The sequence below is a fragment of the Pseudophryne corroboree genome, chromosome 11 (assembly GCF_028390025.1).
Source record: "Pseudophryne corroboree isolate aPseCor3 chromosome 11, aPseCor3.hap2, whole genome shotgun sequence".
In the NCBI taxonomy this organism is placed as follows: Eukaryota; Metazoa; Chordata; class Amphibia; order Anura; family Myobatrachidae; genus Pseudophryne; species Pseudophryne corroboree.
The window spans coordinates 103822179-103836960 of NC_086454.1; the positions used below are offsets into that span (position 1 = coordinate 103822179).

The 14782-nt window shown below is 49.0% G+C and overlaps 2 long non-coding RNA genes across 2 annotated transcripts in view; one reads left to right on the forward strand and one right to left on the reverse strand.

The window, feature by feature from the left end:
* LOC134968999 (uncharacterized) overlaps window positions 1–14782 on the reverse strand; it is an 86950-nt gene that overhangs the window by 36924 nt on the left and 35244 nt on the right. The window lies entirely within an intron of this gene.
* Window positions 1–14782, forward strand: part of LOC134968998 (uncharacterized) — a 131102-nt gene that overhangs the window by 23404 nt on the left and 92916 nt on the right. The gene's annotated exons all lie outside the window — the stretch shown is intronic.

A 14782-nucleotide genomic window follows, 5' to 3' on the forward strand; every position in this document is an offset into this window, starting at 1 on the left:
TGTTAAAAAATGTGAAACATACAACATATATAATTAAAAATCGGTATATCAGAGAATACATCAACTGCACTTTAGGTAAAAAATTCCATTAATAATTCAATTAATAACTAAATCATAGACAAAACACCTTATATACAGTATATTCACTTAATATTCATAATATTATTCTTTAAATACCCGCTGGTTTATAGCAACTCTCAGAATTACAGGAATATATTCCAGGAAATTTTTTCGTTAAGGCCTCTAGGTGAAATGGTGTCCAAAATATATATCCATTTTGATTCACACTGACTAAGGCGTTTCTTACGGTCACCACCTCGAATATCATTAGGAATGTGATCTATTATTTTGTACCTTAAAGAGGCTAAAGTGTGTTGAGCTTCCTTGAAATGGCGAGCCACCGGTTGGTCGCAATCTTTATTCTCCAATGCTGCTTTTATAGCCGAGCGATGTAAATCCATATGCTCTCTAAATGTGCGAATAGTCTGACCAACATAATATAGCCCGCAGGGGCACATAATAATATACACTACAAATTGCATCATGCAATTTAAGACATGATTAATCTTAAATTTACGGCCCGTATGTAGATGTTTAAAATATGCTCCGGTTTCCATAAAACTGCACGTCGTGCATGATGCACATTTGTAACAACCCAACTTCTTTTTCTGTAACAGGAAAGAGCTACTGGGATTGACGGGTACATGCCTGATATTAGTTTTCACTAACAGATCACGCGAGTTTCTACCCCTTTTGTAACAGGGCATGATATTTTTATTTTTAAAAACCGGTAACTCACTATCACCTGATACAATAGGCCACAATGCTTTGGTGGCACGTGGTAAAACCTGGCTAGCCAAAGTGTATTCAGAAACTAGTGGAATCCTATCCTGTTTTTTATCCCTTGATTCTGACTTTAGCAAATTTTGTCTCAGGGTTGCTAACACTTGTTTTAGTTTCCTCTAATAAGGATAAAGGATATCCTCGCTTAGTGAATTTCTCTGAAACTAGATCAAGGGCAGGTGCAAGCTGACTAGGGTTACTAGTGATTCTAGCTACTCTAAGCATCTGAGATTTTGGGAGAGCTTTTTTTAATGGTGGAGAGTGACAACTATTGTGATGTAACAGAGTATTCCGATCTGTATGTTTATGGAAAACTTCCGTAAATATATTGGTTTTCCTTAATTTTAACCAATACATCCAGATAATTGATTTCTGTTTGGCTGTATTGAAACGTAAATTTTACCGGATGGTTTAAAGAGTTAATGTTTGTTACCAACTCTATTAGCTCAGATTCTGAGCCTGTCCAAATAATGAAAAGATCATCTATGTATCTTGTATACATCATGATCTTTTTAGATATAGATGGATCTGTAAAGAAAAAAATTACGCTCTTGCTCAAACATAAATACATTGGCGTACGATGGGGCCACATTCGTCCCCATCGCACAGCCAGTGCACTGTAAATAATATTTCCCGTTGTGTAAGAAAATTTTTTTTGTAAGGATAAATCTAAGTAATTCCAAAAACAGTGAAATATCAAAATCAGTAAAATGATTAGAATGTAAAAATAGCTTCATACAGTCTAGACCCATAGTATGTGGTATTACTGTATATAAATTTTTCACATCCAGGGTACACAGGAATGCCCCGCTGGGAATATTCTTCAATTGGCCCAACTTTAACAAAAATTGCGTGGTATCTCTCAAGAACATACTTTGTTTAACCACTAACGGTTGTAACAAATAGTCCAAAAATTGAGATATTGGTTGTAAAAGAGACCCTCTCGCCGATATAATCGGCCTACCCGGGGGGTTTTGGGCATTCTTGTGTACCTTGGGAATCGTATACAAAATAGGGGTGACTGGATGAGACTGGATCAATGCATCATGCAATTTTTTATTGATAACTCCGTTCCTCACAGCAGTAGTTAAGATCAAATCAAGTTCACGCTTATATTGATCACTCGGGTTTTGCGTTAATTTCAAATAGGTATTTGGCTCTGCTAGCTGTTGATCTATTTCCTCAATGTATTTGCTAGTGTCCATAACAACTATGGCCCCGCCCTTTTCCGCGGGCCGTATAACAATATCAGGGTATGATCTTAAGTCCCGTAAGGCTTGTTTCTGTAATCTATCCAGATTATAAAATTGTTTTTTGGACGCCATATCAAATTTATTTACGGATTCATCTAGCAAACGTGAGAATGTTCTTAAAGAAGAATTATTAGAAGCAGGATCAAATTTAGATCTAGAAAACTTTTTATGAAAGTCCCGGAATGGATCATCTTGTACAGGCAATTGGTTTTGGAAAAACTCTTTGATCCGAAGAGATCTATTGAACCGGTGAAGATCAATTTTCCATTTAAGGTCGTTGTGTGGATTACTGGGAATAAATGATAGTCCTTTATTGAGTACCGAGATCTCTGTAAACGACAAGGTACGTGAAGATAAATTAAGGACTAGTTCCTGGCCTTGCTCTGGTTTATTAGCGGCTTTGTATATTCTTTCCGACTGCCTCCCCCGTCGCGTGGGCTTGTTCCAGGAACCTCGTTTTTTGACCGGGTAAATCTACTCACAGGCGTTCTTTATGAGTGAGTTTCATCAGAATCATTGACATTGAAGTCGCTATCACTGTTGGATTGGTTTCCTCGTTGTTGTCTTCTATCTTGAGATGTACGAGCGTTATATGAACGATTGCCCTTGGTAGTAGTACCCGACAACCAATGGTACACCCTTTGATCCTCATAGTCAGTTTGTACCACGGTCAATTTGCTTTTTTTAAATTTCAGTAACTCTTGTCGATAGGACTCACATTGTTGTGCAAGCTTTTCCCAGGTCGCTTTATGTTTTTTATCCTCCAATTAGGTTTTGTAACTGATGTTAAATTCATCAATCATGCATGTACCCGTCAGTCCCAGTAGCTATTTCCTGTTACAGAAAAAGAAGTTGGGTTGTTACAAATGTGCATCATGCACAACATGCAGTTTTATGGAAACCGGAGTATATTTTAAACATCCACATACGGGCCGTAAATTTAAGATTAATCATGTCTTAAATTGCATGATGCAATTTGTAGTGTATATTATTATGTGCCCCTGCGGGCTATATTATGTTGGTCAGACTATTCGCACATTTAGAGAGCGTATGGCTTTACATCGCTCGGCTATAAAAGCAGCATTGGAGAATAAAGATTGCGACCAACCGGTGGCTCGCCATTTCAAGGAAGCTCAACACACTTTAGCCTCTTTAAGGTACAAAATAATAGATCACATTCCTAATGATATTCGAGGTGGTGACCGTAAGAAACGCCTTAGTCAGTGTGAATCAAAATGGATATATATTTTGGACACCATTTCACCTAGAGGCCTTAACGAAAAAATTTCCTGGAATATATTCCTGTAATTCTGAGAGTTGCTATAAACCAGCGGGTATTTAAAGAATAATATTATGAATATTAAGTGAATATACTGTATATAAGGTGTTTTGTCTATGATTTAGTTATTAATTGAATTATTAATGGAATTTCTAAACTAAAGTGCAGTTGATGTATTCTCCGATATACCAATTTTTAATTATATATGTTGTATGTTTCACATTTTTTAACACTATCTATACACCGATGTATCTATACATAATGTATCACGATGCTTTCACATTATGTATTTATGTGCAGGAACGAGTGGCGGCCGCGGCGCTGTTACCCAGGCAACGGAGTAGGACGCGTGTGGCCACTGTGTTTCCAAAGCTACAGCGTCTCCGAGGTAACCGTCTGACAGGAAACACGTCAGTATGGGACCCTCATCACTTTCGGCCAGGCGGGAGCAGCGGGCGTCCGTGTACCGGACTGCACACTCTTATTTAAAGGTAAGACTGACACAGTAATGAGATATGTTTCTAAGAATTTTTCACTTGTATTCACGTCCTGACGAAAAGGCCTGCGAGCCTTGAAACGTCGACATCCACCCATCTGAGATTATGATGATTGCCTAAATACACCAGCTTGATTTCAATTTGTGGGAGTGCCGCCTCGTCCGTTCTTTGAAAAAGACATTTGGTAACATATATATATATATATATATATATATATATATATATATCAGTGGCGTGCAGTGAGGTCAGTGGCTGGTGAGGCATGCCCACTAAAGCCGCCGCTATGGCTGCTACCAGAGGCGAGTTTAGACCTCATGGAGCCCTACGCAACACACGGATTTGGGGCCCCCTTCCTCATACAATCCATAGCACTATATCCTGTCATCACCGCCCCTGGCTGTGCCTGCTGTGCTTGAGTCTCCTTCTACCTGCACTAAAGCAGTAGGGAGCAGATTCCAGAGCCTCCTCTCGGACAGCATGGGGACAGACTCTGCTCACCTCCATTCTCCGCCAGCAGCAGCAGGTCTCCCAACAGCTGCACTGCTGCTTGTGATGGAGACTGGAGACAAGCAGAGTCATCCCTGGCCAGCAGTACCAGTTTAGGAATGGGCTCTACCTGGCGCAGTTTAGAAACAGGCTGCAGGCCAGGGTTGGGGGGGTTGTTGGGATCCTGCACATCGGGATGACGCTGTCGGTATTCTGACCGTCGTCATCTGAAGTGCCAGGATTCTGATACCATCCCTCACAGTGGTCGAAGTGGAATTTTGAAGTGGGGATATGGAAAAGTGAAGATTGCAATTATGTGTGCGCCGAAGGCGCGTGCGCTCCTGATAAGGGGGCATGGCCACTCACAAGGGGTGCGTGTCCTTCCATGTAGTTTACCACACCATATACCCCACAATAGTAGAACCCCTTATACTGTCTAGTACTGGTGCCCAATTCACATTATAGCACACATAATGAGCCGAAACTCACATTATAGCACACTGAATGAGCTGAAATTCACATTATAGCACACATGAGCCGAAACTCACATTATAGCACACTGAATGAGCCGAAACTCACATTATAGCACACTGAATGAGCTGAAATTCACATTGTAGCACACTGAATGAGCCGCAATTCAGATTGTAGCACACTGAATGAGCCGCAATTCACATTGTAGCACACCGAATGAGCCGAAATTCACCTTGTAGCACACTGAATGAGCCGAAATTCACATTGTAGCACACTGAATGAGCCGAAATTCACCTTGTAGCATACTGAATGAGCCGAAATTCACATTGTAGCACACTGAATGAGCCGAAATTCACCTTGTAGCTGTCACAATCCTGACTGTAGGTTTTATATTTGGTGACTTACCCCTGCCATCTGTCCTGGATCCTGTGTCTTTTCACTCACGGAGTTAAACAGCTTGTCAGCACTGAGTTTTCCTGAGTTCTCTGCCTGAGAGGTAATAGTTAATTAGCTCCACCTGTGGTGATCTCCTGTGTGAGGCTGAATTCAGTAATCTGAACTTTAGGTCTAAAAGCCAGCATCCTGTGTTTTGCAGAAGTCCAGGCTTCAGTGTTCTCTCGGCCTGCTAGGCCTCATTCTACATCACAGCCTTGGCTAGAGTAGTCACATGACAGTGACTGTTCACCTGACCCAGAGTTGTTCAATCCTCTGCCAGCCTGAGACTCTCTGCATCACCTAATCCTGCTCACCAATCACCAAGGACCAGGAAGTATAAGTTGGGAGACTGAGTTGGAAACTGGGCCAGTTCCTTGTGTCACACACAGCTATAAGTGAGCATTCTAGCTGAGCTCCCTAAGGTTGTGATCTCCAGAGCTCCCGTATCCCAGTACCTCAGTACCTCCGTGCCTCAGCACCTCCGTGCTTCCAGCACCTCCGTGCCTCCGTGCCTCAGTATCTCCGTGCTTTCAGCACCTCCGTGCCTCAGTACCTCCGTGCTTCCAGCACCTCCGTGCCTCAGTACCTCCGTACTTTCAGCACCTCCGTGCCTCAGTACCTCCGTACTTTCAGCACCTCCGTGCCTCAGTACCTCCGTGCTTCCAGCACCTCCGTGCCTCAGTACCTCCGTGCTTTCAGCACCTCCGTGCCTCAGTACCTCCGTGCTTCCAGCACCTCCGTGCTTCCAGCACCTCTGTGCCTCAGTACCTCCGTGCTTCCAGCACCTCTGTGCCTCCGTGCCTCAGCACCTCCGTGCCTCAGTACCTCCGTGCTTCCAGCACCTCCGTTCCTCCGTGCCTCAGCACCTCCGTGCCTCAGCATCTCCGTGCTTCCAGCACCTCCGTGCTTCCAGCACCTCCGTGCCTCAGCACCCCAGTGTCTCTACGCACCCCAGTGTCTCTACGCACCCCAGTGTCTCCACGCACCTCAGTGTCTCTACGCACCTCAGTGCCTCCAATCACCTCAGTGCCTCCACGCACCTCAGTGCCTCTACGCACCTCAGTGTCTCTACGCACCCCAGTGTCTCTACGCACCTCAGTGTCTCTACGCACCTCAGTGCCTCAAGCACCTCAGTGCCTCAAGCACCTCAGTACCTCCAAACACCTCAGTGTCTCCAAGTACCTCAGTGTCTCCAAGCACCTCAGTGTCTCCAAGTACCTCAGTGTCTCCAAGCACCTCAGTGTCTCCAAGCACCTCAGTGTCTCCAAGCACCTCAGTGTATCCAAGCACCTCAGTGTCTCCAAGCACCTCAGTGTCTCCAAGCATCTCAGTGTCCCCAAGCACCCCGTGCCCTTTAGCACAGTTGTACCTGTTATTCTTCACTGATTCATCAGCGCCTTTCCAGTTCTGTCTTTCAGGAGACCTTCAGCGCCCACACGTGCTTCCTGTCTGCCGACCTCATCCTGCATGAGGAGAACCTGGATTCGGCCATCTCTGCCGCGGTTCCTCTTCCCAGTCACCGGAAGAGACCCCGAGTCCACAACACTTCCAAACCAGGTCAGTGGTGGTATTCGTGTAGTCCTCCAGTTGCCCGCGCAGACTTCGCTAGCACCGGGTTCACAAAACCTTAGTCATGACAGTAGGAACTGGCCACATGGACCCGGCCGATAGTGTTTGTCTGACGCAGGACCTCCTAAGCAATATTGCAGGACGCTTGGAAGGTCTGGAGTCGACTCAGCATCAATTGGCACAGTGTCTGCAGCGGAATTCTTTCTCCAGAGATTCTCTGACCTTCTGCTCTAAGACTCCTGACCAACTGCAGATTTTCTACCAGATGTTACTACAGTTACAAGAACTTTTGCCTAGTATTCTCTCTGTGATGCCTGATCTCCTCAGGAATACTACCAACGTTGTTGATCCTGTTTTGTCCCATCCAGTTAATAGAGTCTCTTCCTCTGCGCAAGGGAAAGTTTTTCATCAGAGCTATCCACGGCCCAAGCTCTCTGAAGCTGAACGTCAGCGGCGTAAGGAGCTACATCTCTGTCTTTACTGTGGAAATTCTGGTCATTTTGTTAAAGACTGCATTCTTCGCAAGCCAGGTAATAGTGACAAATCTCAGTATCATAGTGCTCATGTCTACAAGTCATCCACAGTATCCGATCCTTCTGCTGCTGACGGGGGTATCAAGAAGGCTACTCTTCTGAGAGAGACTCAAATTTATGACTGGGGTCCGGTGGTTAAAAGACCTTATCCCAAGTTGGGTGTCCAGAGAAGAATGTTCAAGCCATTTACAGTCACAGAGGAGTCCGTGTCAACAGCCCCAGGAGGGGCGTCTTCAGAGTGTCCAGCCCCAGGAGGGGCGTCTTCAGAGCGTCCAGCCCCAGGAGGGGCGTCTTCAGAGCGTCTAGCCCCAGGAGGGGCGTCTTCAGAGCGTCCAGCCCCAGTGAGGGGTTCAGAGCGTCCCGCCCCAGAGAGTCTTCAGAGTGCTGCCCAGCCAGAGAGTCTTCAGAGTGCTGCCCAGCCAGAGAGTCTTCAGAGTGCTGCCCAGCCAGAGAGTCTTCAGAGTGCTGCCCAGCCAGAGAGTCTACAGAGTGCTGCCCAGCCAGAGATTCTACAGAGTGCTGCCCAGCCAGAGATTCTACAGAGTGCTGCCCAGCCAGAGATTCTACAGAGTGCTGCCCAGCCAGAGATTCTACAGAGTGCTGCCCAGCCAGAGATTCTACAGAGTGCTGCCCAGCCAGAGATTCTACAGAGTGCTGCCCAGCCAGAGATTCTACAGAGTGCTGCCCAGCCCCGTGAAGTGGGGGCTCTTGCCTCAGCCCAGCCCCGTGAAGTGGGGGCTCTTGCCTCAGCCCAGCCCCGTGAAGAGGGGGCTCTTGCCTCAGCCCAGCCCCGTGAAGAGGGGGCTCTTGCCTCAGCCCAGCCCCGTGAAGAGGGGGCTCCTGCCTTAGTTCAGCCCCGTGAAGAAAGGGCTCAGTCCATCCCGGTTCCAGCCGGTCCAACCATACTCCAGGTCCAGCCTGGTCAGTCCGTCCCGGTTCCAGCCGGTCCAGCAATACTCCAGGCCCAGCCTGGTCAGTCCGTCCCGGTTCCAGCGGTCCAGCAATACTCCAGGCCCAGCCTGGTCAGTCCGTCCCGGTTCCAGCCGGTCCAGCAATACTCCAGGCCCTGCCTGGTCAGTCCGTCCCGGTTCCAGCCGGTCCAGCAATATTCCAGGCCCTGCCTGGTCAGTCCGTCCCGGTTCCAGCCGGTCCAGCAATACTCCAGGCCCTGCCTGGTCTGTCCGTCACGGTTCCAGCCGGTCCAGCAATACTCCAGGCTCCGCCTGGTCAGTCCGTCCCGGTTCCAGCCGGTCCAGCAATACTCCAGGACCAGCCTGGTCAGTCTCCTTTGGCTCCAGCCAATTCAAGTATCCTCGGATCCAATCCAGTCCTACTCGTCCAGCCAAAGCTTTCTTCAGTTTCATCCTCTAAGCTTTCGTCTGATGGTTTTCCACCTATTTACTTTGATGGAGATTTATTGCAATATGCCGCTCTGGTTGAACAATTTCTCTCTCGGATGGAGTCTGATCCTTCAGGTGCAGTAACTCCTTCCAACATTACTCGATATCTGTTCCTGGCATTCAGAGGAAGAGCTTTGGAGTGGGCCAACATGCTCTTTGAGAGTAATGATCCTGTGTTCCATGACTTACAGACTTTTAGTAACGCTGTAGTTAAAGAATTTAGTCCTAAACCTTTGGAATCTGCATCAACGAAGGTCCTAAATTCTTCTGTATGAATTTCTCAAGTTCCTCTAAGATTCAAGATGGGTGTCCGGAGTCCACCCTTGAAGAGGGGGATACTGTCACAATCCTGACTGTAGGTTTTATATTTGGTGACTTACCCCTGCCATCTGTCCTGGATCCTGTGTCTTTTCACTCACGGAGTTAAACAGCTTGTCAGCACTGAGTTTTCCTGAGTTCTCTGCCTGAGAGGTAATAGTTAATTAGCTCCACCTGTGGTGATCTCCTGTGTGAGGCTGAATTCAGTAATCTGAACTTTAGGTCTAAAAGCCAGCATCCTGTGTTTTGCAGAAGTCCAGGCTTCAGTGTTCTCTCGGCCTGCTAGGCCTCATTCTACATCACAGCCTTGGCTAGAGTAGTCACATGACAGTGACTGTTCACCTGACCCAGAGTTGTTCAATCCTCTGCCAGCCTGAGACTCTCTGCATCACCTAATCCTGCTCACCAATCACCAAGGACCAGGAAGTATAAGTTGGGAGACTGAGTTGGAAACTGGGCCAGTTCCTTGTGTCACACACAGCTATGTGTGAGCATTCTAGCTGAGCTCCCTAAGGTTGTGATCTCCAGAGCTCCCGTATCCCAGTACCTCAGTACCTCAGTGCCTCAGCACCTCCGTGCTTCCAGCACCTCCGTGCCTCCGTGCCTCAGTATCTCCGTGCTTTCAGCACCTCCGTGCCTCAGTACCTCCGTGCTTCCAGCACCTCCGTGCCTCAGTACCTCCGTACTTTCAGCACCTCCGTGCCTCAGTACCCCCGTGCTTCCAGCACCTCCGTGCCTCAGTACCTCCGTGCTTTCAGCACCTCCGTGCCTCAGTACCTCCGTGCTTCCAGCACCTCTGTGCCTCAGTACCTCCGTGCTTCCAGCACCTCCGTGCCTCAGCACCTCCGTGCCTCAGTACCTCCGTGCTTCCAGCACCTCCGTGCCTCCATGCCTCAGCACCTCCGTGCCTCAGCATCTCCGTGCTTCCAGCACCTCCGTGCCTCAGCATCTCCGTGCTTCCAGCACCTCTGTGCCTCAGCACCCCAGTGTCTCTACGCACCCCAGTGTCTCTACGCACCCCAGTGTCTCCACGCACCTCAGTGTCTCTACGCACCTCAGTGCCTCCAATCACCTCAGTACCTCCACGCACCTCAGTGCCTCTACGCACCTCAGTGCCTCTACGCACCTCAGTGTCTCTACGCACCCCAGTGTCTCTACGCACCCCAGTGTCTCTACGCACCTCAGTGCCTCTACGCACCTCAGTGCCTCTAAGCACCTCAGTGTCTCCAAGCACCTCAGTGTCTCCAAGCATCTCAGTGTCCCCAAGCACCCCGTGCCCTTTAGCACAGTTGTACCTGTTATTCTTCACTGATTCATCAGCGCCTTTCCAGTTCTGTCTTTCAGGAGACCTTCAGCGCCCACACGTGCTTCCTGTCTGCTGACCTCATCCTGCATGAGGAGAACCTGGATTCGGCCATCTCTGCCGCGGTTCCTCTTCCCAGTCACCGGAAGAGACCCCGAGTCCACAACACTTCCAAACCAGGTCAGTGGTGGTATTCGTGTAGTCCTCCAGTCGCCCGCGCAGACTTCGCTAGCACCGGGTTCACAAAACCTTAGTCATGACAGTAGCACACTGAATGAGCCGAAATTCACCTTGTAGCACACTGAATGAGCCGAAATTCACCTTGTAGCACACTGAATGAGCCGGAATTCACATTGTAGCACACTGAATGAGCCGGAATTCACATTGTAGCACACTGAATGAGCCGGAATTCACATTGTAGCACACTGAATGAGCCGGAATTCACATTATAGCACACTGAATGAGCCGAAATTCACCTTGTAGCACACTGAATGAGCCGACATTCACATTATAGCATACTGAATGAGCCGGAATTCACATTATTGCACACTGAATGAGCCGAAATTCACATTGTAGCACACTGAATGAGCCGAAATTCACCTTGTAGCACACTGAATGAGCCGAAATTTACCTTGTAGAACACTGAATGAGCCGAAATTTACATTATAGCACACTGAATGAGCCGAAATTCACATCTGGCGTATGACTATGCTGCGCTCACCCCCGCTGGTGGCTCATGTGGTGTATACATACATCACATGAGTCGCCAGCGGGGGTGAGCGCAGCAGTCTCAGCGGAGCCCCAGGCACAGCACTGCAGCTTCCCCCGGCCGACACTCAATGAGCTGCCAGCGGGGGGTGAGCGCAGGATAGTGTCAGTGAAGCCCTGGGCACGGGCTGGCACTACAGCTTCCCCCAGGCGCCCAATACCCCAGAGACCAGGAGGCTGACTGTGAGCTGGGGGTGGAGCCATGGGCAGTAAATTCCTCCGCTCGCGGCTCCACCCCCAGCTCACAGTCAGCCTCCTGGTCTGTTGCGTGTGCAGCCACAGCGACGTAATTACGTCCCGGCGCCACTGGGTGGGGAGAGTTTGGGAATTTACAAGCTACTCACCAGTCACCAGTGTCTGTCAATAGCGGCTGTGGCCTCTCACATAATCCCAGATGCTGCGGCCAAGCCTCTGCAACTTCTCCTGCGCTCCCTCCAGCTGACAGCCCAGCTCAGCTCAGCTGGCAAGTGAACGGCGGGCGGTAGTGAGGTGGAGGGGGGAGATGAGCAGCACTGGCGGTGAGCGGGGGGGGGGGGGGAGTAGTCTGTGGGGAAGATGAGCAGCACTGGCAGTGAGCGGGGGGGAGATGAGCAGCACTGGCAGTGAGCAGGGAAGGGGCTGTGGGGAAGATGAACAGCACTGGCAGTGGGCGGGGTGGGAAGTGAGAAGCACTGGCAGTGAGCGGGGTGGGAAGTGAGAAGCACTGGCAGTGAGCGGGATGGGAAGTGAGAAGCACTGGCAGTGAGCGGGATGGGAAGTGAGAAGCACTGGCGGTGAGCGGAAGGAGGGGTGGGGGCTGTGGGGAAGATGAGCAGCACTGGCAGTGAGCGGGGGGGGGGAGATGACCAGCACTGGCAGTGAGCGGGGGGGGGGATGATGAGCACTGGCGGTGAGCGTGGAGGGAGAGATGAGCAGCACTGGCAGTGAGCGGGGGGGGGGGGGGAGATGACCAGCACTGGCAGCGAGCGGAGGGGGGGGTGAGAAGATGATAAGCAGCACCAGGTGAGCGGGGGGATGGGGAGAGATGAGCAACACTCACTAGCACTGAGCGGGGGGGGGGAGGGGGGGTAGATGAGCAGCACACCATGAGATGAGAGGCACCAGCGGTGGTTGCGGGGGGAGGGCAGCACTGACGGTGAGCGGGCGGGGGGGGGATGAGCGGCGCCGGCGGTGTGCGGGTGATTAGCGGCGCACAGCTCTACACGGCCACCTAGTCAGGAGGAGAGGTCAGCACCAGGTGAGGGGGAAAGGGGTCGGGGGTGATGAGCGGCGGCGCCGGCGGTGTGCGGGTGATGCGGGTCTGGCCGGAGGAAGGAGGATCGGACAGTGCCCAATCATATCTGCCTCAGATGCAGGGGCGTGCTTTCATATGGGCAGAAAGCACGCCCCTGTCACTGAGGCACTCACACTGGTGCCGCTTTTCCTGTTTTTTTTAATGGGCTTTTACAGCCCACTCCTTGGCCCCGCCCCCTGCCCGCCCCCCGCTTCCGGACCTTTGTCATTATCTACAGGAGGCACCGCTCTCGATGCCTCTAAAAAAAATTTCACCTGTTTGAAAATGTAGAAATTATTAAAATAATATAAAGCATATACTTAGGACACAGAATATGTGTCAGAAGTATCTTCTTTATATTATTGTAATCATTAATGACAGGGGAGAATGACAGGTAAGGCATTGCCTCCCCTGCCTCCCCTGACTGCACGTCCCTGATATATATATATATATATATATATATATATATATATATATATATATATATATATATATAATACAGTGTTTCTCCACACTTCAGTGGAGAAAGATAGCACTCTCCAGACTTGCAAGATATAATATAAGCAATAAAGTCATTTATTCAAAAACTTGGTTCCATGTAACTTAATGTCACAAATACAGTATATACACAGAAGGGGCTCACCAACGTTTCGGTCCTATATTAGGACCTTTCTCAAGGTATATGCCAGTCAATCCATATTCAGAGTATCAGTGACAACAACAGCAGCTTCAAGGAGGAACCAGGACCTGAATAATGCCTCCCAGGTCCCCTATATATACCTAAATGCTAATGGACACCGGAATCATATGTCTCAGTGGCCGCCGCGTCACTTCCGGTTAGACCGGAAGTTGTGTACCATCGGCGCCGCGCTGTATAAACAGCCTAGTCAATCACCATAACTAGCAATGTTAGACTCCCTTCTAGGCAGCCTTCCCAGTTGTACAGTGTAATCTGCGGCCGCTGCGGTCAGCCGAGTAGTTTCCCGGCTCGACCGCTGGTTGCTATGGTAACGCGTAATGCCGCTAGGTCACTTCCGGTCTAAACCGGAAGTAGTGCGTTCCACGCTCGTAGTGTTATGCCTGTCAGGCAGTGATCATGTTCACTGACAGGGGACTTTTACAAACATGTAGTGGCATAAGAGTATCTGGGCTGGCGGCAAGACTTTAGTTCGCACTACTACACCATCACCCTGAGGGGTCATCTGCGCATGACACACTGCTAAAACACCTTACTGGTCACAACTGGGCCCTAAGATGTGCCCTAAGTAGGACTGGGTATCTCTGACTTGACCCGGGTGGGCAGCCCCTCTGCCCTGATTCCTTGTTGCATATTTATGTATATATATCCCTGGGGCGAAGGCTCGCCTAGGGTAACGTTTATACACAATTGACTTTAAACCTTGTTTGGCATATATCAGTTTTATTTCTGCATTGGTGTGACGCGCGTAGCGCACACTATTATGTATGTTATGATTTGACCTATATTTATAATACTATGTGTAGTCTCCCAGGTCTCCGTTATACCGACCAACACTCCCTTGTATTACCACTTCTACATCCTTTACTCTTATGCCACTACATGTTTGTAAAAGTCCCCTGTCAGTGAGCATGATCACTGCCTGACACGCATAACACTACGACCGTGGAACGCACTACTTCCGGTTTAGACCGGAAGTGACCTAGCAGCATTACGCGTTACCATAGCAACCAGCGGTCGAGCCGGGGAAACTACTCAGCTGACCACAGCGGCCGCAGATTACACTGCACAACTGGGAAGGCTGCCTAGAAGGGAGTCTAACATTGCTAGTTATGGTGATTGACTAGGCTGTTTATACAGCGCGGCGCCGATGGTACACAACTTCCGGTCTAACCGGAAGTGACGCGGCGGCCACTGAGACATATGATTCCGGTGTCCATTAGCATTTAGGTATATATAGGGGACCTGGGAGGCATTATGCAGGTCCTGGTTCCTCCTTGAAGCTGCTGTTGTTGCCACTGATACTCTGAATATGGATTGACTGGCATATACCTTGAGAAAGGTCCTAATATAGGACCGAAACGTTGGTGAGCCCCTTCTGTGTATATACTGTATTTGTGACATTAAGTTACATGGAACCAAGTTTTTGAATAAATGACTTTATTGTTTATACTATATCTTGCAAGTCTGGAGAGTGCTATCTTTCTCCACTGAAGTGTGGAGAAACACTGTATTGTACTAATGAGTCTGAACCTGTGATTGGATTAGACTTTGATTTGGCACCCCAGCCATTACCTGTATTGGGTGAGAGTGTGGGACTTCCCCTACATATTATTTGGGTATACTTAGCATGCTGAGTGTATCTTTTCCTGCACCC